Below are 24,281 nucleotides of genomic sequence, written 5' to 3'. Positions count from 1 at the left end.
TTCAGGAGTGCTCTTTAATTAAACTTGGACATACACCTAAAAACGTAACACCTGAAGACGTTTCCTTGCCAGGGAAAATGGTTTCATAATAAGTTTTATTGTTTCTCTTTGTTTCTTTCCCCCTTTTTGTTCTTTTCTAATTGATACTATAAAAACAAGAGGTTTAGTTTAGTTTATGGTTTGTTTTTTTGTTTAAGAAAAGCATTTCACTTCCTTTGCTCACGCACTGCTCCCCTTTGGGGAGCCTCAAGAGAAGGATATAAATCGTTCAAGCAAATATTTGGTGTGTGCTGTGGCTTCCTAAAAATAACTTGCTACGTTTTACTACTGTAAAAATAGCCTTCTCCCAAGTAGATCTGGCTTGTCATCTCCAACAGTGAGATTGCTGGGCATCTGGAATCAATGGAAAGCCCTTTTACTCACAACAGGTAGGGATTCTCTTTTCGAGGGAGGCGGGATATATTACGATCTTTCATAAGGTCAAGAAACTCCCATGGGAGGGAGCAGAATAAAGTGGTGTTGCGCAATATGTGTCATAAGGACTGTCTGCTGAGCTAAATCTCAAGCTCCCACAAAGTTACTAAGGAGTAAGAGGTCCCTCCACAATCCTAGTATGTCATATATGTGTATGTGAGACTGAGTGAGTGAGTGATGTCAGTCTTACAACATGTGTGGGCTTCGAAGCACAGCACACGAGTTTCAAAGCAGGCCCTAAAGATTCATGGGTCTATAATGCATAGTACCAAGGTTGCAGGTTCGATTCCCATATGGGACAGCTGCATATTCCTGCACTGCAGGGGGTTGGACTGGATGATCCTCAGGGTCCCTTCCAAGTCTACAATTCTATGATTCAGTGGCGTAGCATGGGGGGTGCAGGGGGGGCAGCCGCACCAGGCGCAACATCTGGGGGGTCGCTCACACTCGCAGCTCTCTGCCCCTACCTGGCTCACTCACTCTCTCTCACTGCAGTGAGCCAGGCCCTGTGACCAGTAGGACTCTATCTGCTGGCTGTGCGAATCCGATCCGAGCCGCCGGGTCGCCGCCCACTGTGGAGGGGGTGGGTGCCAGGCACGCGGTGCGGAGAGAGAGCGAGGGACTATCTGGGGGAGGGACAGTGCAGAGGCCCCCCAGCGCAGCGCTGAGCGCGGGAGAGAACCACACCAGACCAGACCAGGCAGCAGCAAGAAGAAGCTGGCAGCGGCGGCAGGTTAGGGGTTAGGGGGCGCAAATTACTTGCCTTGCCCCGGGTGCTGACAACCCACGCTACGCCACTGCTATGATTCTATACGCACAAATCAAGGAGGCCGGATGGATGGATGGATGGATGGATCCATTCATTCATTCCTTTTGCAAGATTTATATGCTGCTTGATCGAAATAAAACCTCATAGCAGTTTACAAAAAAAAAAGATAGAAAATTAAACCAAGTTAAAAACAACTACTTATTCAAAACTAATAAAATCTGGCAATAAGATTTTTTTAAAAAACCACCCCAGATTAAAAGACATGTCAACATTCTACATTTCTGAATGGGCTTGCCTAAACAAAAAATGTTTCTAGCAGGCACTGAAAAGAGTACATCCCTGATGGTAATAGCCAGGGAGCTCCAAAATGCAGCTGCTGCCACACTAAAAGATGGAGAGAGTATTATACAACACCTCTAGCAGTGCCAGTTTGGCAGATCAAAGTCGCCCGGTGGGGTAAGGAGACCTCACAAGTAAGCTAGTCCCAAGCTGGTTAGAGCTTTAGAAGCTAATCATGTAAACTTGGCCTGGTAGCAAACTGGCAACCAGTACAGGTCTCTGAGCAGAGGTGTTATGTACAGACAGGGTCTGTCTCCTATCTGCAATTGTGCTGCAGCATTCTGTACTAACTTCAGATTCCTGTTCCAGGCCGCTCTTTATGGATTGCACTTATAACACAGAAGGCAGGTTGCTAGCTGCATGCTACATCATGTGCACGCACGCACGCACACACACATACACCCCTCCCCCTCCCTGCACACAGAAAAGTAGCATGTCAGGGCTAAGTTAGACTCCTTTCCTGTTTACATGCCAGTTTTCTGCGCTCAGGTCATCAATTTTCTTAGGGGAAGTAGTGGGACAATATTCAAATAAAATTCCTGCAGGGTGCAGGCCAACCAGAGCTGTACCACATGATTATATGGTTTAAATCTCAACTTGACGGTGCACAACCGAGGCTACATTTCTACACGCATGGAATGATGTTTCTGCTTATTTGCTAAAGAGTTATGAGTGAAATCATTTGTGGTCGCCCCACCAGGATCATATGCCATTGCAGCACTTGTGCAATTTGCTCACAGGGCAAGAATTAAGAGAAGGGCCAATGCAAAGTGGTGGAGCGCAGGCTTTGAGTGCAAAAAAGATCCCAGGTTTAGTCCTCAGCATCTCTGGGTAAGTCTGAGACCCTAGAGAGCCACTGCCAGCCGATGTAGATAAGAACGATCTAAATGGCCCGATGCTCTGACTCAGTAAACAGGTTTCCGACATATCTCTGCCATTCAGATATGACCAGAACAAGGCAGAGTGGATCCAGCCATGGGGAAGAAGTAGCTGTACCTTTCTGGTAACATATGCATTGGATCTCATTCAACACAATTGGCTCGTTACACATATGAATTGACAAGACTTTATCTTTGCAGCATTTGGCACATGGCAAAGCAATTGCCTGTGCTCGGTACTCAACCGGTTTGAAGAAACAACTGCATTCATGGCAAAAGTGCTAAGCTAGCAGGAGAATTAAACTTGTTTATGTGCATCAAACTTACCACTTTGTACCACTCCAGCTCTGCTCTGAATTGTGTGTGGCACAAACCACTTTTAGTTTGCTTTTTAAAAAAGCAAAAACAAAAATAAATTTTAAAAAACCCTGCAGCCAGGGTGTGGGTGTGCTTGTTTTCTATTTCTAGGGTACATGGCCTGATTGATCAGGATTCCCATCCCCATTTTTAAAACCCTATGAAGGTAAAGGTAAAGGACCCCTGGACGGTTAAGTCCAGTCAAAGGTGACTACAGTGGCACCTCTGTTTGCGAATGGGATCCATTCCAGAGGCCCATTCGCAACATGAAAGGAACACAACCCGCATCTGCGCAGGCGCTTGTTGCAATTCACCACTTCTGTGCATGCGTGTGATGCCATTTTGTGCATCTGTGCATGGGCGAGCCGTGAAACCCAGAAGTAATCCTTTCCGGTATTCCGGGTCGCCGCAAGATGCAGCATGAAAACATGTAACCTGAAGCAAACGTAACAAGAGGTATGACTGTATGGGGTTGCGGCGCTCAACTCGCTTTCAGGCCCAGGGAGCCGGTGTTTGTCACAGACAGCTTTCCAGGCCATGTGGCCACCATGACTAAACCGCTTCTGGCACAATGGGACACCGTGACGGAAACCAGAGCGCATGGAAACACCGTTTACCTTCCCACTGCAGCAGTACCTATTTACAGTATCTACTTGCACTGGTGTGCTTTCGAACTGCTAGGTTGGCAGGAGCTGGGACAGAGCAATAGGAGCTCACCCCGTTGCAGGGATTTGAACCGCCAACCTTCTGATCAGCAAGCCCAAGAGGCTCAGTGGTGTAGACCACAGCGCCACCTGTGTCCTATGAATATAGAAGGCAGCCACCTTCAGCCTGAAGCTGGTCATGCATTGGCTAGGGAGAACACATGGGCAGCTGTAGGTCCTGAATGCCCGAACAGGGATTAACAGCTCATGCCTTCTAGGTACAATTCACATTAATCGTCAAACATACTGATTCCGTTTCTGTCTCTCTGCATCTCTCCTTTAGGTCTTCTTGTCATTTTACCTCGATCCCCAGAGAGAAGCTGAAAACCCAGTATGGGTTGGGGGGTCCTTGAGAACTTTTGTGTTACACTCATGGCTTATTCCAGCTGCTCCTTGTCTCAAAGGAAACATTGATTGATAGACCCAAGGCCCACCCAGTGACAAGAGAGGCCCAGCGTCAAGGCTTCTCTTGCATTCCTTTTTCATTCCTTTTTGGGGGGGAGGAGAGGGGGAGGAGGGAGACATTACAGCAGGGTTGCTGTCGGAGAGATGAGAAATCTTGGAGGCTTGATAGCCTTAATCCCCACCACAGAAGTGTATAAAATTTCACAGCTTAGCTGCCAGAAAAGCCAAGACCACACCAGGAAAGCCGTCTGCATACAAGAAGATACCTGCCAGGTCTTGTCTGCCAGAGCCTGGACTAATGATGAATACACAATGTCCCAATCAATCAAACTGGATTTGTCTTTGCCCCAGGTCTAGGTGAGGTCTGGTATGAGGTGACCATAACTGTCAAGCATGCAGTAGTCGTGGCCAAGAAAATGACTGCATATTTATGCATTTTCTCAAAGTGAGGGTGAATAAATGTCTTTATTTCTGAACCAAACTGCCTCACGGCACACCAAGTACACTACACAGGCCCCCCTGCATACATGTGTATTCAGTTTATACCAAGATATCACCATCTTCATTTCTTGGTACATGCTTTATATGCAGGTACAGTCTGTGCTTAAATATTCATATATACATACATACACATTCCTTTGTCTCTCTTTCCCCAATGTGTTCTTGTTCGGAGCTTTGCATATGATTTTAATACGGCCACTTGGAATATGATCACATTAAGAACTGAGAAACACACCACTCTAGCAGAACCAAACCACAACACTATACACACACGTGTGTATGTGTGAACTGCAGGGAGAATGAGCTTCATTGTATCGGTATTAATTCTCCATCACTATTACACTCTGTCGGATAAATTGGCAATGATCACATTTCGAAAAAGGCTTATTTGCATGGGAAACCACAATGGCTCTCAATGAAGTGGCACAGGGAGCTCAAAAGCAGAGCTCATGTGTTGTGTAGTGTCTGTGTTTCTCTCATAGATTCTACCAGCTACTGTAGTGGTCAAGCATAATAATCCTACACCCCAATCCAGAGTTCAGTGTGCACCATTATGCAACAAGAAGGCTCTTGTTCATAAAACATTCCCCATTCACTTCTGTGGGATGGACAGCTGTGACCTCCCTTTGCCTTCCAGGCAGTATTTCTTGCATGAGAATCAACAGGAAGTTCTTCTGCTTTGCTGTCTATTTTATTTTTGTTCTAGCCAGTGGCAAGTACAGGCCCATGGAAGTTCAACAGAGCTCCAACCCTCCAGCAAACCAGTTGATTCGGACATGTGTCCTCTAATGCAGGGATCAGAAAATCATAGAATCATAGAGTTGGAAGAGACCACAAGGGCCATCGAGTCCAACCCCCTGCCAAGCAGGAAACACCACCAGAGCACTCCTGACATATGGTTGTCAAGCCTCTGCTTAAAGACCTCCAAAGAAGGAGACTCCACCACACTCCTTGGCAGCAAATTCCACTGTCGAACAGCTCTTACTGTCAGGAAGTTCTTCCTAATGTTTAGGTGGATGAGGGACCAGATAGGGATGAGGGACCAGATAGGAGGACACTACCTCCTATCACCCCCAGCCAACATGGTCAGCGGTGAGAGAAGGTGGGAGTTGTCATCCAACATCTGGATGGCCAGAGGTTCCCCACTGCTGCTTTAATAATAATAGAAATAATAATTTTGTTATTTGTACCCCACCCATCTGACTGAGTTGCCCCAGCCACTCTGGTGGCTTCCAGCATATACACTAGAACCTCAAACATTAAAAACTTCCCTGTACAGAGCTGCCTTCAGGTGTCTTTTAAAAGTCAAATACTTGTCTATCTGTTTGACATCTGATGGGAGGGAGTTACACAGGGGTGGGCTTCACTATTAGGAGTAGTGGTAGTAGTAATATACTGCCCTATAACCGCAGGCCTCAGGGCGGTTCACAGGATAAAATCACAATATAAAAACACAAAATACATAATCAAAATAAAAACAAAAGCAACCTAATAACCCTCCTTCCCCCAACACATTTTAAAATTGCATTGGATGTCAATCAACCAAAGGCCTGGTTAAAGAGGAACGTTTTTGCCTGGCACCTAAAGGTGTATAATGAAGGCACCAGGCAAACCTCCCTGGGGAGAGCATTTCACAAACGGGGAGCCACTGCAGAGAAGACCCGTTCTAGTGTGGCCGCCCTGTGGACCTCTCATGGAGGAGGCACACAAAGAAGAGCTTCACTACCTCTGCCTGGTTTCCTATAACCTCACTTCTCACAGTAAGGGAACTGCCAGAAGGCCCTTGGAGCTGCACCTCAGTGTCTGGGATAGACGCTGGGGGTGGAGATGCTTCTTCGGGTATACAAGGCTGAGGCTGTTCAGGGCTTTAAAGGTCAGCACCAACACTTTCCTGCATTGTTTTATCATCCATTTGTGGTGGGGTGGAGATAGGAATGGCTTGTACATACACCTACCATGAGATGTTCATCAAAATGTCTTTTTCGTTCTTCAGACTTCCAGCAATTCACTTGGAAATAATTCAGTGAGGCCTTCCCTCCTCCTCCTCACTCACCCATGTTAATAATTTTGCTGATGGTAGCAACATTTTTTGTGTCTTCAAAATCCATACAGATGTTTTAGCTGAGAAAGAGCCTCCAAATTCCCTTCAAATTTCATATCCAATGAAGGGAGAAGTGAAGTGAAGAGATTTATCCTGATGCCTTGGCAAGGCGGAATGGGGGGTCTCGTATAACACGGGAGACCCACAGAGCTGCACTGTCCTATTTCCAACCATCATTAATTACAGGAAACAGGACAAGGTATGGAGCTGTCCAGTTACATTACCGGTTGTCGGGACCCTCTTTCTCATGGATGAAACCACACATTTCTGGACTGAATTCCCTCCGTCACAGCAGTCCATGGCAACTTGTGTTGCCTCTGTATTTTCACCTAAAGTGAAAACCCAAAGTGAGTTTCAGGGTTGCTCCTCAGGCCAACTATCAGAGGAAATCCAAGAGAACCCAAAGGAGTCAAAATAAGAGTAATGAAATATCTTAGCTTCTGTTTCTAGGTTGGGACAAGCTGCTAGGAGTGCAGAAGTGGAGAACCAACCCTTTGTCTGATGGGGCTTTTAGAGTCAGAGTTCACAATGTAGAAATATTTAAGGACGTAAGAAGAGCCTACTGGAAAGGCCATAGCTCAGTGGTAGGGTAGCTGCTTTGCATACGAAAGGTACCAGGTTCAATCCCCTGCTTCTCCAGGTTGGGCTGGAAGACACCGTCTGTCTGAACCTCTATAGAGCCATAACCAGTCATTGCAAACCGTGCTGATGTCAAGGAGCTGTCAGATGAGCCCAGGTCATCCATAGGGCAGGAAAGCACAGGAGGCACAGAATGCAACCTCGTTTTATTAACAGAAAATAACAACTCAGCAGAGATACTCAGACTCGACTCAATCAGCTCGAGGCATTGCTGAAACTGACCACTGGCCCTTCCCTTCCCCCTCTAGCGTCTCCCTCTGGATCCGTCCCAAGCAGACAAATGTTGCATCAAGTGGTTGGGCGGATTGCTCAGCAACGTGCAGGACTCTCCTCAAGCAGGGTGTCAGAGGAGGAGGAGCCAGCAGGACAGGGACTCTCCTGCTGCTGTGTAGCAAGGGCAATCTCTGACTCCTCCCTGTCTGGGTCTGCTCTCACACTGTGGCTCTCAGTCTCAAACCCTGTCCTGGAAGGGCCTCCTTCGCCTGACCCCTCCCCCCGACCACTCAACCCCTCTGTTTCTACACCCTTGTGCAAATTAATTGAAACAAACAACGTAGTTTGTTGTACAAAACTCACACATACATGTACAAAACTCACATCTACGTACATTAGTAACGGATATGACCTCTGCTATTTTTAAGCAGCATTTGAACACGGTTTGGCATGGAGTCTACTAGTTTTGAACAGTCACTATTGATTTTTGGATCCCTGTACCACACTTGAATCAGCGCCTGAATGAGCTTCTCTGTAGTCAAATAGTCTACAGCATGGAGGCGACTTTTGCATTTAGTCCACAAATTCTCAGTGGGATTTACGTCGGGGGAATTCCGTGGCCAATCAAGTACCTGTATTTGCTGCTCTGTCATAAATTTCTTCACCACTTTCGATGTGTGACAGGGGGCTAGGTCCTGCTGCAATAATCCAGTACCGTCAGGATACCTCTTTCCCAGCTCTGGAATAACTCTCTTTCGTAGAACCTCAATATATTGTGGCGAGTGCATCATTCCTTCTATTGGCTGCAGGCGTCCGACACCATAATGATCAACTGACTTTTCGTGTTTGTTTTGAGTACAGGCTTACGAATAAGATAGAAAACATGCTTTGTTTCAATTAATTTGCACAAGGGTGTAGCATCTCCCAGCTTGTCTCTTCCCCAGATTGCTCCTCAGTGTCTCAAATCCACAATCCGGGGGCTAAGTTGCCGTCTTCTGTGTCCTCCCTGGGGAGGGGGGCTCTTAGGCGAGTGGGTCCACCCACTCTGCCTCATCCAGCCAGTCCCTAGCCCTGTTCTATATGGTCCAATGACCTGAGTGTGGACCCCCAACATGTGTTATTCATACTTTCTCTGAACCTGGAGATTTCATGGAGCCTTCCTGACTAATAGACAAATCCTCCTCCATGGATCTGTCTAATTCTCCTTTAAATCCATCTAAGTTTCTGGCCATCACCACATTTTGAGGTGGTTATGGAATCTGGATCGTGTCCAGTGGGTAAAAAGGTAAAGCTAAAGGGACCCCTGACCATTAGGCCCAGTCGTGGCCGACTCTGGGGTTGTGGCGCTCATCTCGCTCCATTGGCCGAGGGAGCCGGCGTACAGCTTCCGGGTCATGTGGCCAGCATGACTAAGCCGCTTCTGGCGAACCAGAGCAGCACACAGAAACACAGTTTACCTTCCTGCCGGAGTGGTACCTATTTATCTACTTGCACTTTGACATGCTTTTGAACTGCTAGGTTGGCAGGAGCAGGGACCGAGCAACGGGAACTCACCCTATTGCGGGGATTCAAACCACCGACCTTCTGATCGTCAAGTCCTAGGCTCTGTGGATTAACCCACAGCACAAATACTGCTTTATCACGTTTGTTGTTTCTTCTAGCAGCTGGATTATATAAGATAATAATAATTTTAAGAGCTTAGGTTATGAATGTTACTTTATAGCAGGAAGCCGTATGGAGGCTCCTTGGTGCCTCCCACTCTCCAGGAGCTTTGAATTCTGAGTATCATTCCAAAGGGAATTTCCCACAATTAAAATCAAGTCCTGGCCAGCCTAAGGTGGTGCCGGTCAGAGCTAGTAGTGCTGTGTGTGTCTTTTGCAAACGTGTGTCACAATGGTAATTGGAGACTGGAACGGCACAGAGATTGCAGGCAGCCATTTGCGGGGGCTTTTGGCTGAGCGAAACTACCCAGATTAGAGGCAGGGCTGCTCGCCGTTGATTGCAGTCCTATATACTTCCCTTGATTTCATCCATTTGTCTTGGGATTTCTAGTTTTTTGTTTTGTCCCACCACTTTCCCCAGGGGAAAACTGTGGTTTACTGCTGAATCAGGACAAACATCAACCTGCAGAAAACCTGAATGGCGTTTGTTCTGATTCAGTGGTAAACAGCAGGTTTTCCCGGGAAAAGCGGCGTGATGATGGAAGAACTTATTGGATCCATGCCTAGAAATCACAAACAGGAGCATGGATCAGCCCTAAATCTCATTGAACTCAATGGGACTTACTTCTGAGCAGACATGTGTAGCCTTGTGCTGCAGTTGTTGATAGAAAAGAGGCAGATAAATATGAAATAATGGCAAATTGTGAATGCATATGGAGGAGGAAGGCAAACACTCCTAATTTCAGAGTTCAGTGTGTGGAGGAAAATATTTCAGGGTGGCAGGGGGATGACTTGCAAACAGGTTTAAAGCCTGTTGTTCAATATATTAAAGATCAAAATGCAAAAGAACATGTTGTATGCTAAGAGCATCTGTTATGGTTATATTTTTTTAAGCATCTCACAATTAATTAGGCAACATCACTCAAAAGAATCCCTTTTTGGGAGCAAAAGGATTTGTGCCTTTAACATGCATACCTAGTACATAGGCTCCTGTAACTGCTTATAGTCAATAGTTACAAGTGTAAAGAATAAGTAAGTTGGTTCAAAAAACAGGAATAGGATGCAATTTTACATTTTGGTATTGAGTACGGTGGGGGAGAATTTTCACAGTGTGTTTGTGTGTTTCAGAAAATCCCCAGCCATATTAAAAGGCTACTCCTTCATTTAGTAAATATTACATTGCCAAAGTGCAGTACATATTAAGAACATTGGTGGTGGTTATTTTCTGTGTTTCATCATAACCACAGAGGGATACACACGTTATACATTTAATGCATATTCAGTGCACATTTATTTTTCTTATTCTTTTTTTCATAAAATTGATACACTACTTGATTGCTTTAAAAAAAAAACCCAAAAAACCTCAAAGTGGTTTACCAAAAGATAAAGCAAGAAAATTGAGAAAAATTCACAGCCATACTTTAAAACATACCGAAGCTAAAATACTATAAAACATATTAAAATCACCCCAGCTTTCTAAGCATTTGGGAGACTTGTCTAAACAGGAATATTTTTAGCAGGTGCTGAAAAGAGTGCAGTGAAGGCGCCTTGCCTGATATCCATAGGCAGGGAGTTCCAAAGTGCAGGTGCTGCCACACTAAACAACCACGTTCTTACAAATGCAAATGGGTATTATGTGATGCCTGTAGCGGTGTCAGTTCCACCAACTGAAGTGGTCAAGGTGATCATGTAGGTAAACTGGTTCCAAATTCTTAAGGGCTTTACATGCTCTTAGTAACGCCTTGAACTTGGCCCAATAGCAAATCAGCAACCAGTGTGGATCTCTGAGCGCAGGTGTTACATGCAGGCAAGGCCTCGCTCCTGCTGTCAATCGTGCTGTGGCATTCTCCACTAACTGCAGCTTCCAGAACATGTGCAAGGGAACCCACATTGCAAGAGTCCTGTCTTGAAGGAATCAGTGCATGAACTATTTGGCAAGGCTTCCCTGGTCCAGGAAAGGCTGTGCCTGTCAAACTAGCTGCACTTGGTAAAAGGCAGTTCTAGCCACTGAAGCTACTTGAGCCTGCAGTGACAGAGCTGGATGTGGAACTACTTCCACACTGCGAACCTGCTCCTTCAGGGAGAGGGCAACCCCATCCAGGCTAGGCAAGTAGCCCCATAATGCCTCTGTCTTGCCAAGGTTCAAGCTCAGCTTGTTTTCCTCCATCCATTTCACCACTGCATCCAGGCAATGGCACCTCACCCTGAAACTCCTATTGGCTTCTTGTAGGTATTCAATAGCACCAGAGAAAAGATGGTCCCCTGAGACCCCCTATAATGTAGCTGCCAGGGGACCAAAGGGCACTTTCCCAATGCTTGCTCTCAGGAAGGTATGAAATGAACCATTGCCATGCAGTGCCCCCTATTCCTACCTTTTTTCTGCGGGAGGAGAATCACGCAGGATGACAGCAACCCTAATAATAATAATAATAATAATAATAATAATAATAATAATAATGTGTTTATTTATATGCCGCCCATCTGGCTTGGTTTCCCCAGCCACTCTGGGTGGCTCCCAACAGAATGTTAAAAATGCAATAAAACATCAGACATTAAAAACTTCCCTAAACTGGGCTGCCTTCAGATGTCTTCTAAAAGTCAGATAGTTGTTTATCTCCCTGACATCTGATGGGAGGTCGCCACCACCAAGAAGGCCCTCTGCCTGGTTCCCTGTATCCTCACTTCTTGCAGTGAGGGAACTGCCAGAAGGCCCTCGGAGCTGGACCTCAGTCTCCGTGCTGAAAGATAGGGGTGGAGACACTCCTTTAGGTATACTGGGCCCAGGCCATTTAGGGCTTTAAAGGTCAGCACCAACACTTTGAATTGTGCTCAGAAACGTAAATGGCCGCCATGCTTTCGTGATACAAAATGGGAAGGTGGCACCCGGGAAGATGGCATCCTGAATTTTGGCTTTGGTGTGTTGGGGGCTATGCCCATGCCCCTTTCATGGATCGAGTTTAAGAATATCTGAAGTTGTGAGAAAAAAGTCTAAGGAAAGAGCTAAGACTGTTTCTGTGTGCCAAAGGATCCTGTCTCGGCCTAGTCCTCCCTCCACAGAGGAGTCTTAAATTGACTCCTTCTCCTTGCGCATTTCCATGTTTAACAAACGGACTGTTTCGTCGACCTTGTTTGCATGCCGCTTCCGTTCCTCTCAATGAAAGAATAAACTCCGCATGCCTAAGTATTAAGGAGAGGACAGACGCTCAAGGTAAAATCTGTCTGGCTGTATATTGTTCCACGGAGTTCATGGGCGGATGTGCGAGGGATCATGCATGATGGAAGAGCTCGTAATAGGCTGGTTGACTTTGTATGAGGACATTGGCCCTAACACGATGCTAATAGAAGCATCTCATAATAAAATCCTAATTGTGTGAGTGATATGGAGGCACCCGCTCTATCTACCATCTCCCTGCTTCCAAGCCGCTGTGATGCTCTCTCATAGGAACAATATAGGAGTGACCATATCAGATGACCCCTGCTACATGTTACCGGTACTCATAAATCCTAATCTGGCAAATTCAATCTCTCTTGGCACAAGAAGGACATTTTAAATCTAGATGCTTCAATCCTGGTTCTCGGCGAGAAAAGTATTAAAGCAGCGCTGATACAGCTATCAGATCAAACACATTTTCCATGATTCTGCCTGGGATGGATTAAAATGTAGGTCCTTGTGATCAAAGGGCAGGGAATGAAAGCAATACACTTGTCTGTGTCCTCTTCTTCTTCTTGCATTGACTCAACAGACTTGCTGCCTCTCTCTCTCCCCCCCCCACCTCCCCTTTTCGACAGAGTGCAGGAATCTTAACACTCCATTTGGGGCTGCAGGTGATGTTTCCTAAACTACCTGTATTATGTAAATGACCTGCTAAAACAACTGAAGCGTCTGATCATTTTCAGGCTGAAAATGGAACAATCAAAACTATAGAAGCCGAGAAGCAGAGCAGTTCCCTGCAATTATCTGTTTTGAAGCAATGCATTGATTTGACGTTCTTAAGAAGCCACAGATGTCTGATTTCATAATATAATTTGTAGAAGTTAATAAAGAGGCGAGTTAAACAGTTGCCGACACACATCACGTTTACATGTGTTCAAAAGAACTTTCTTTAAAAAAGAAGAAAAAACACTTTCCAAATCTTACCCAACAGATTTGCGGTGTCATTATTCTTATTATCTAAAAGCCTATCCATTTTCACGGAGGGTGGTTGATGCTGAGGGATGGAAAGTTCTTGTCCTTTCACCAACTCTAGTGCCTTGCTTTCTTCCTGCTCCCTGTCAATCTATCACTGAATGAGGCCATCGCCTCCTGAAGAGAAAAGGCCAGGACCAGATTTGTTCTTCCAGACTTGGCGCATCCTTCTTGCACTTGATTTGCAGCCCTTGCACTTTCCTCCAGAGGGAGCCCCTGGCAGCCATCCCAGGGTCTTTCTGCTACACTCTATGCTAGATTTTGTTTCTTACCTGCATGATAGTTTAACAGAAATTTGGGGAATGTTTGTGTTGCTCATCCAAATGTTCAAAGCACTTTACAGGGAAGTGAGAGACAGGTGAAAAATACGAGGAGAGGGGGTCACAGAGATGAATGTGCCAGCCACATCCCATCACTATTCTTGCCACTGTCCCTGGGTTAGAGGACAGTAATCTGAAGTAGGGAGAATTGTTGTTGTTGTTGTTTAGTCATGTTTGACTCTTCGTGACCCCATGGACCAGAGCACACCAGGCACTCCTGTCTTCCACTGCCTCCCGCAGTTTGGTCAGACTCATGTTTGTAGCTTCGAGAACACTGTCCAGTCATCTCGTCCTCTGTCGTCCCCTTCTCCTTGTGCCCTCAATCTTACCCAACATCAGGGTCTTTTCCAGGGAGTCTTCTCTTCTCATGAGGTGGCCAAAGTATTGGAGCCTCGGCTTCAGGATCTGTCCTTCCAGTGAGCACTCAGGACTTCCTTCAGAATGGATAGGTTTGATCTTCTTTCAGTCCATGGGACTCTCAAGAGTCTCCTCCAGCACCATAATTCAAAAGCATCAATTCTTCGGCGATCAGCCTTCTTTACTGTCCAGCTCTCACTTCCATACATCACTACTGGGAAAACCATAGCTTTAACTATATGGGCCTTTGTTGGCAAGGTGATGTCTCTGCTTTTTAGAGGACAGTAATCTGAAGTAGGGGGAATTTAGTACTCATTAATGTTAGAATCTTGATTTGCCACAGTTCTAAAATGCACATGGATTCTCATGGAGAAACTTTGGCCCAGAGGGGGGTCCGATTTGGAGCCAGCTTGCAGGGTGGTCACTGCCATGACCATGGGAGGGATCCATTTTCCCTGGGATCTTGTGGGGCTTCCTTCTGTTGCATGGCCCGGTGAGATTCTGGGGAGGAGTGGGAAGGCAGGCCATACAGGCCCAGACTCGGTCCCTCTTGCCTCATGGCTAGATTTCCCAGCTCTCACTTCATTTTAGAGTCTTCCACTGATGGAGCTGGTGGCCACTGGTTTACAGGGCTGGGAAGGAATTTTACTCTTGACCACACCTGGCCTTTGAGTGGGTAGTTTTTGCCTTTTTCTCAGCGGTTAGCCGGTGACTGTGAGGGGTCTCCTACAGAGCTATTTGTCACAGCTTGGAAACAAATGACATTGGGTGGGATCTAAACATAATGGGGACCCTCTTAAAGGGTCTTGAGGAGGTGCAACAGCTCCTGGCCCAGGTCAGGGTGGACAGGGTCCAGCTCCACTCAACTCAGGTCACTGGTGGGATTCCAGTTGCATGGTGTGTTGGGCCTCGTATGCTTCTCAACTCCCATAACATTCCCCAGTAGGCAGTGGCGTAGCGTGGGTTGTCAGCACCCGGGGCAATGCAAGTAATTTGCGCCTCCTAACCCGTGGATTTGCGCCCCCTAACCCTAACCCCCAGATGTTGCGCCCGGTGCGGCCGGCCCCCCCTGCACCCCCCACGGTATGCCACTGCCAGTAGGTGTGCTGGGATGGTGTATCAGGCTTCAGATCAGAAGTTTTATGGGATAACTAGCCCTGACCCAATGCCATGTGAATGGCCAGGGATGTTGGGAGTTGCAGTTCAGCAACATCTGGTTCCCCACTCCTCCTACACCGTCTCTTTGTTACTATTGTGATGAATTATCATCAGTGCTTTTTTTCTGGGGGTACTTAAAGGTACCCAGTACCAGTACCTCTTTTTTCAAATGTTAAAAACGTGCCATTTACTGTAACAACTTCATAGTGTGTACTGACACCTTTTTTTTCTTTTTTAAAAAAGCACTGATTATCATCATCATCAACATCATTCTAGCATTTCAAAGCTTTGTTTTGTGTGATAAACTTTGTACTTTAGTCAAGAAAGAAAGGTATCCAGTTATCAATTTGCCCTATAAAAACTGAGCAAAAAATGTGTTTCTTTCTCCACCCCCCACCCCACCCCGCTTGCGAAACGTTGGCAAGTCAGAGAGTTTCCATGAATGCATTTGATACTTCAGAATTAGTCATCTCAGACTTTTCATTAGGATATCTTCATCTACATTACTGAGACCAGTCTCTATGGCACCATTTCCTAATTATTTGGCTTTCCCCTGGAGGTGTTTAGCATAAGGAAAGGCTTCTCTTGCTACATCTTCTGTCACATGACTCCCCACAATGATATGAATAAATGGCACTCAGCTGGCCTTTGGACATGGCACTGAGATAAAAACCTCACTTGCTGATCTTCTTTTCAGTTTTTTTGGTTTTTTAAGCATACACACAGAGTGTTCGTGTTTAAAGAACAGGCTTGGCAAAATTGTCACCATTCTTTGACACTACTGCCCATGTTATGTTAACAAGAAAATGGGTGCTCACTCTTATGCAGGAAGGATTCAAGTGTATGCCAGAAATTTAGGTTAGATTGAAGTGTTTTGGTGCCCTGCTGCAACCAGGGTGTTGTTGTTTTTTTGTGGTACCTTGGTTCCCGAACAGCTTAGTTGACAAACAAATCAGCTCCCGAACACCGCAAACCCGAATTCGGAAGCCGAACGTCCATTTCGGCTGTTGGCATTGTTTCCGGGGCCAAGTCAGCCAATCAGAAGCCGCGTCCTGGTTTCGAACGTTTTGGAAGTCGAACGGACTTCCAGAATGGATTGAGTTTGAGAACCAAGGCACCACTGTATAAACACTCCGGAACCAGATCAGGGTGGGGTACATGCCTGCCCACCCTTTGAGCCTTCAAGTGTTCAGGTGAATGAGTGAACACACCCAAAGGTTGAGAGACCCTTGTGAGGATGGTTGGAAGGTGCTGTGTGCAAAAGCTATGTCACCATGTCAGGGCAAAGTGGGTTCTCTGGATCGCAAACCATCAACAGTGTGAATCTTTCTAATTTTCTGCCATGCTGGATGTTCTCCCTAGAGTCAGGCATAAGGAAACTTTGGCCCTTTGGGTGCTGTTTCACTCCAATTATAACAAAGAAATTCCTTCCAGTAGCACCTTAAAGACCAACTAAGTTAGCTCTTGGTATGAGCTTTTGTGTGCATGCACACTTCTTCAGATTCTTAAGGTGCTACTGGAAGGAATTTTTTTTATTTTGACAATGCAGACCAACACGGCTACCTATTTGCAACTGGATCCAATTATAACAATCCCTGTTCTCTGGAAATCATAGCTCTGTGAGGGAAATCTTGAGGTAGCTCCTTCCACGGGGCTTTACCAGATCAGGAAGCTATTATTGATCACGGCTACAAGGAAATTTCAGCTTCAGGGGTGTATTTTTCTCCCCCTCCCCATTTCCTCCACACAACAACCATGTGAGGTACCTTAGGCTGAGAGACTGTGACTGGCCCAAGGTCACCCAGTAGCTTCATGACTGAGCAGGGTTTTGAACCCAGGTCTCCCAGGTCCTAGTCCAACATCTCACCACTACACCCTGCTGGTTCACAGCATGGGATTATTGCCACTATCAAAGAAGGCATTTTAAAAAGCTTCGGACAAATTAATGGGGGACAGGTCTACCAAAGTCTCACCAGTGATTACGTGGAAACTTCAGGTTCAGAGGCAGGAAACATGACAACCATAGAATTCTGGAAATGGAAGGGAACTTGGATGTCATTTATTCCCCACCTTTCTTCATTGTAAGATGTGCAGTGCAGGATTCAGCTATGGCATTCCTGACTAGATACCCCCCATCCAATTCCCAGAATATATTAACAATCAATCCAACCTTCCCAAGGAACTCTGGGAATCATAGCTCTGTGAGGAGAATAGGGGTTTCCTAACAACTCTCAGCATCCTTAACAAACTACAGTTCCCACGATTCTTTGTGCGGCGGGGTAGCCATGATTGCTGAAGCGGTACAAGAGTTCTTTAAATGTGGCCTGAGAGACATTCGTTTACTTCTGGGGACAGTGGACTTATGCCTCTATACACCGAGTACATAATATATCACAAAACAGGGAGTGTACATCACTTGCTTGTTGACAGGAAAACAGCGGCCTCGTGTATTTCCTTAAGGGGCTGCCTTTCCCAAAGGATAAGCTGAGTGTTGGCATCTGGCAAGTTGCAGCTTTGTCCTAGATAAAATAAATACGTTTAGCTTTTTTTCACTGAAGCGGCTGCCCAAAGTGTTGTGAAACCAGTCAGGGAGTGAGTGACGGGTGTGGCTTTTGGAGGCTGGAGAGGGCATCTTAATTCTGAGGTAATCTTCCTCAGGGTTACTTTGCTAACGCAACGTGATTGAAGTTGGTGGTGACGACGATCTGCGGGTACTAAAATGTGCCTCCCACACATGGGAAGCTGGCAGTGGACACAAGTTCAGAACAGTCCGAATTTTTCCGAGCTGATTCAGAAGACACGTCTCCCTCTTCCCCATCCCCACCCTGACTCTCCCTGTTTCACGTAGAGTTGTAGACAATCTGGAAAAGATTTTGGCTGTGTACACACTACCCTTTACTTCGGCTCCTGTATGGTGTTTGGTGTTATGTACAGATGGCCTTAGCCACATGTGGCTGCATACGCCCTACACCTTTGAAGTGCATTTCTCCCCCTCAGTGTGTACATAACCTAAGACAGTGGTTTTCAACCAGTGTGCTGTGGCACCCTGGGGTGCCTTGAATAATGGTCAGGGATGCCGCGGGCAACACTGGCCTGTGCGCCTCTTTCCTTCCCTCCCTCCTCTGATGCCCTCTCACATCTCAGCATCCCAAACGCTTGCACAGCTGTTCATTGAAGCCCTGGCTACAAGCTCTGCAGGTGAATGGTGCCTCTGGGGAAGGCCAGGGGGTGCTTCCTAGGCCCCTGTGGGGCAGTGTGAGAAGTCAATTCTCTTTGGGGCAGAGGGGGCAGCTCAGAGACAAGGGGCGGCACTTGTGGCTGCCCAGAGGAGTCCCAAGGAGAGGGGAGAAGAGAGGAGGCTGAGGGAACACTTCACAAGGGATAGTGTGTTTGAAAAGGGATGAGAGGCTGCCAGCTCTGCAGGCAAGGGGTGACGTAACTGGGCTCCTCAGCCCCACAGAGGTGCCGCAGAAAGAATGTAGTTGCTCAAAGGAGTTGAGGACTCAAAATGGTTGAAAACCTCTGGCCTAAGAGACTGAATGTGGGGTGGGTGGGGAATGTGGGGCAAAGACAGACACACACACAGAGAGAGAGTCTTTAAATATGAAATAATTAGCACACACACCTTACTGAAACTCCTTCGGTTCTTTATTTTTGGCATTGCAATTTTTAAGTGCAAGTTTTAAACTGTTTTGAATATTGTATTTTAAATTGCCGTGTCCCACCCAGTTACCTTAGGGTGAAAGACAGGTAGACAGAACTCACCAGAACTGAGTTCTGGCACCTCTCAGGTGGGCACCATCTCAATTATAAGAGAACAAGGGAGGCATTCATGGTGAGTTCCGGTACCTCTTTTTCTAGAAAAATAGCACCGATCCATCATCACGTGGCAAATTAGTGTTGTATCCAGCACTGCCTTTCTATTTGTGCAATAGACTTCCACTTGTGTACTGGAACTCACCCCTCCTCTCCTCTGCAGCCGCCCCATCCTCACATTGCATCAAAATCTGCTCCTGAGGCTTTGGAGGGTCCATCGCAGCAGATTTTAGAAGCATGTGGGAAAAGGAGAGGAAGGGCAAGTCCTGATGTGCTTTTGAAAGGCTGCTCATGTCGTGTTGAATACAAGCCTTCGTCTTTTTCCCTCCAAACCCTCACAATTAACTGAGAGAGGACTGGCGAAGGGGGTATTCGGATACTGTTTCAGCTTCACAAAAGTACGTTTTATGAAAAAGCAAAGTGAAACCATCTCTCGTGCCCTCAGAAAGAAGTGGCTTGGAAAAGTATCTCTTTTTCTTTTCCCTTTCTTTTCATGTTTCCACCCAGCACCACTGGCAAGTCAGGCCATCTTGGACAGCGGTAATTTTCAGTCAGAGGATTGCCTTGAAAGCCGGAAAAGCCACAGAGTTAATAGGAACCAGGCGGAGAAAGTGAAGGCTAGACCAAGGAATCCATAGGCAGAACCTTCCAGAAAAGAAAAGAAAAAAATTTGCTCGGCTGTGGGAGGTCTGGCTGAGTCACGCATGGCCACAGATTGGCCTGGCACCTTCAGAGAAGAGGATCAGATCAAGGACTTGGCATATGGATCGCAGCCTGAGTTTTCGAACTCCTCACACGCTTTTGTAGATTTTTATCTATGCTGGTACTTTCTGCCAATAGAGTCTGACTCTGCTAAGGATATATATATATATATATCTCAGTCCCTCCATGTGGAAGTCCCTCATAAATATCATGGGAATTAATTTGTGCATGTCCCTGTTCCTTGCCAAGGCACAGCTATGCATGATGCATCTTTATGCTTCCCGAGTCTATATAGTGTGTAAATCAGTCACTGTGGACTGATACGAGCAACCCATTGGGGAGTGCTACTAGAAGGAATAGCGAAGGAAGACATGCTTTGAAATGAGGGGAAGGACCCAGGTACGACTGCATTAACTTAACAAACACAGGCCTGGAGATAATGCTAGCAGCGAGGCAGACCGAGGATGGGAAGAAGCAGGTACAGGGGAGAAGGTTTCCGTATTTGCTGCCTGGCGTGAGGGAGCTGTTGACAGATATCCCGAATTAAGTGCCGCAGATAGAGAACGGGGGAGAGAGTAAAAGAAAGAAAAACATGCCCGGAAAGTTGCTGTAATTTATTAGCGCATTGAAGAAGCCCTTCACATTTAATCAGTCGCAGCTGTGTCACATTTGATCTATTCTTAGAAATGGATCTCATTAGGGATTATATTCCCCCCACCAGACCTCCTTCCTTCACACAGGGCTAAGCAATGAGGGAGTAGCGTACAGGGTTTCTGGACCCCACACGCAATTGCTTTTGGATCACAGCCCATACGGATCGCGCTCCATGCCGCTGAGGGTTAGGGGACACAACTTGTGGGCCTAGAGTCTAGTTTCATGGGGATGGCAAGGAGGGGAGAAGCGGCAGGAATGGGGTTGTGGAAGAGACAAGGGGTAGTGGTGGAAAGAGAGAGGGAAGGGGTAGAACCACTCATCCTTGGCTCTGCTCCTTGCCGATTTCCGACTCTTGCCCTATCCACTGCTAGCAAGTGGACAACCTCCATTTCCTCATTTCCCATGAGGAAATGTGGTCCTCTCTCGAGGAAAGATGGCCCACCTCTAATGTCCCACCTTTGTCCAGGGCTGTGTACACACCATACATTTGAAGCACATTTCCACTTTAAAAAAATAAATCATGGGATTTGTAGTTTACTGCAGCTATAACTAAGGCGGCATTTTTTCATCTGCGCCAAGCTAAGCAGTTGGTCCCTTACCTTTCTCATCCTGACCTAGCCACTGTGATGTATGTGATGATCACCTCCAGGCTTGATTATTGTAACTCACTCCACATGGGGCTGCCCTTGAGACTGGCCCAGAAACTCCAGCGGGTGCAGAATGCTGTGGCAAGACTCCTTACATGCTCCTCGCCGCGGGATCTCATTCACCTGGTACTGTACCAGCTACACTGGCTCCCAGTGGAGTACAGGATCAGGTTTAAGGTGCTAGTTTTAACCTTTAAAGCCCAATATGGCCTAGGACCCTCGTACCTATGGGACTGCCTCTCCTGGTATGTCCCACGGAGGACCTTACGGTCTTCAAATAAAAACATCTTGGAGATCCCGGGCCACAGGGAGGTTAGGCTAGCCTGGACCAGAGCCAGGGCTTTTTTGGATGTGGCCCCAATCTGGTGGAATGCTCTGTCACAAGAGACAAGGGCCCCGCGGGACTTGATATCTTTCCGCAGGGCATGCAAGACGGAGCTGTTCTGCTGGGCCTTTGGCCAAGGCACAGTCTGACTCCCCTCTCTCCTTCTGAAATCCTCATAGAACTCTAACCCAATGGTTGCCATTGATTCGATTCTGAATTGATTTTAGAATGTATTTTAATTAAGTGACTGTGTGATTTTATGTACACTGTGCTATTTTTACTTGTTATTTAGCCGCTCTGAGCTCTGTTAGCTGCTCTGAGGGCGGGATACAAATAAAATTTTACTACTGCTACTACTACTATTATTACTACTACTACCACTGCCAGACCCTATAGTTCCCAGGATTTTCTTGGGTGGAGGGAGAAATGTGTTTTACATGCATAGTGTGTATGCAGTCGAGGTCTGAAATGGATTTGGAAATTTGGGCTGCAAATGAATCCCTTCGGGCCTCTCTTCCTCACATTGTCTCTCAAAAGCAAGTGGGGAAAGCAAAGAGGACTTCATGTACCATCTGAAGTCTCCCATAGGATCTCAGGCCCTGATGCATCCAGGACAGCTGGGTGGTGTACTACTACTACTACTAATAATCATCATAATAATGTGGTCTGCTATGTAGACCAGTGTTTCCCAACCTTGGGCCTCCAGCTGTTTTTGGACTACAACTCCCATCATCCCTAGCTAGCAAGACCAGTGGTCAGGGATGATGGGAATTGTAGTTCAAAAACAGCTGGAGGCCCAAGGTTGGGAAACACTGATGTAGACTACCCAACCCATCCAGGTCTGATTACCCATCCCCACCAGACATGGACATGCATCCAACATAGTCTGAATGATGTACCTTGTGGGTTTTATACATGCCTCAATTAGTGCATCCAAACTCAAATATTCAGTGAGTGGATCTAGTCCTTATTCACAGCCTCATTCTTCTTCAGTGGCCAGCAATGTAGAACAAACATGTCCTATGAGTCCCTCACCTGTTGCCCTTCAATTGAATAGAAGATGACCTCACCAACCTACTCAGAGCTGTCATAAGAAGGAGAAAGTCTCAGAAATGTGGACTCAGCACTAGCTACACCTTTCTTACCATCTCCCTTCCTGTGCTCTGCCCTACTCTGGCTCACCATTTGGCTTTGTTCCTTAGAACCACTTCGCTTAGATCTCTTTGCTTAGCAGCGGCTGGATTAAGTATGCAGTGACATGGAGAATGAGTGCTGTTTTGAGGGTGCGGGGGTGAAGCCAGTGAATGCTAAACTAAACCATTTAATCATGCTTGCCATATGGAATAGAGGGTTTATGCTTACATAGGTTGAGAATAAAACAAACAAAGGGTACCTGCAGATGTTTTCAATTAACACATAATAGATAAGACCAAGCGCAGGAGTCTTTCTTCCCTCCCTCCCTCCCTCCCTCCTTCCTTCCTTTTCTTTTTTTCTTTCTACACAGTTTCACTTCTTGAGAAACGCAACAGGAGCAAGACAGGAAGCCGGAAGGTTGACCATCTCCTCTCTGCCATACTTTAAGAAGAAGACCAGCAATAAAAGGAACATTCTAGGTAATCTTTCGCTTTGGCAACTGATAGATCCCCCCCTGCCCCCCTCCACCAAGTGCATTTGGGAAACCCAAATTTGCAAGTCTGCAGAAACAAAAGTTATTCAATTGTTTGTTTTTGATGCTTGTTTCGTAACCAGAAAGGCTTTCCCCAAAAGAATGCTGTGGTTTCATTTAAGGACAAACTAACAAGGCTTTCTGCCAAACGTCTGAAAAGTGATGTGATCTAGAGGGTAGAAGCAGTGAGCAGGGGAGGTCCAACAGCTGCCTCTCTGTGTGCTTGCCTTCCCCAAATGCTCTTTTTTAGTTTGCGTTCCCAGAGACAACTTTGCTATGGCTGCATAGGGGGCATCCAAGAGGGCAAGTGTCCATACAGGGAGCTTGCCCCCCATTTCTGAACTGCTGTCATTAACATGTGCTCTTATTTGTCTTTCTTGCCCATCTAGAAATATAATTTGCCCCTTCTGTACTCCACCAATTGTTCTTTTTCCTGGTGCTGCCATTGTATGGCTGCAAATTCATCCAAACTGAAGATTAATCTAAAATATCACCCTGAGACATGTTCTGTCTTCCTGCAATCTACAACACAAAACAGAAATTTCTAAAAAAATAAAAAAGTGTTGTCATCACACCAGTCTGACTGTATTACAAGAACCACAAATTTAAGCACCTTATAGCACACTTACTTGGGAACAGGCTCCATTGAATGCAATGAATTCACTTCTGAATGGGATTGTGGCTGCAGCTTTGCAGGGATATTTTGGTAATTCGTTTGATGGAGCTGTATTAATGGGACTTTGAAGATACTGCTTTCTCATTGACAGAAAAGCTTTGAGAACCTCTGGCAAGTAGGGAATAATAGAGTTGAATGAACTTGGCATCTTGGCTTGCCCTGCCTTGCCACAGTGTTTCAAGGAGAAAGCACTGTATATATTGAACATGAGGCTCAGTTTTTCTTTTCTTTTTTTATTTGCGAAAGACAAAGGGCTACAATACTGTTTTGTTTAAGAATTTTGTTGTTGTTTAGTCGTGTCCGACTCTTCATGACCCCATGGACCAGAGCACACCAGGCACTCCTGTCTTCCCCTGCCTCCCGCAGTTTGGTCAAACTCATGTTTGTAGCTTCGAGAACACTGTCCAACCATCAACCAGGGTCTTTTCTAGGGAGTCTTCTCTTCTCATGAGGTGACCAAACCCAGTGCTGGGTTTTTAATCCAAGTGCTTACACCCTTCCTTTGTCTCTAGCCAAGGTGTGAACACCTTTCCATAGAAAATATGTCCCCTCCTCATCAGCACTCCCTGATCAATTGAAGCTTAGCTGGTGGGAACAGCTGGTGGAAGAGGAGAGAGAGAGAGAGAGAGAGAGAGAGAGAGAGAGAGAGAGAGCTGTGAAACACCCCAGAAAAACAACTTCACTATGCCGTAATGTGAACACACCCTGAATTTGGAGCTCCTTTCTCTGGGGT

At 46.2% G+C, this 24,281-nt stretch overlaps 1 long non-coding RNA gene across 2 annotated transcripts in view; it reads left to right on the top strand.

Annotated features, from left to right (window-relative positions):
- LOC309531174 overlaps positions 1 to 24,281 on the top strand; it is a 63,210-nt gene that overhangs the window by 22,876 nt on the left and 16,053 nt on the right. For both annotated transcript variants that reach the window (XR_014219119.1, XR_014219120.1), the window contains exon 2: positions 22,711 to 22,819. This is a non-coding gene — a long non-coding RNA (uncharacterized lncRNA). The remainder of the gene's footprint in view (positions 1 to 22,710; positions 22,820 to 24,281) is intronic.

The sequence above is a fragment of the Podarcis vaucheri genome, assembly GCF_965113315.1.
Source record: "Podarcis vaucheri genome assembly, chromosome: 1".
NCBI classification, from domain to species: Eukaryota; Metazoa; Chordata; class Lepidosauria; order Squamata; family Lacertidae; genus Podarcis; species Podarcis vaucheri.
This window is presented reverse-complemented; position numbering and strand designations above follow the sequence as displayed.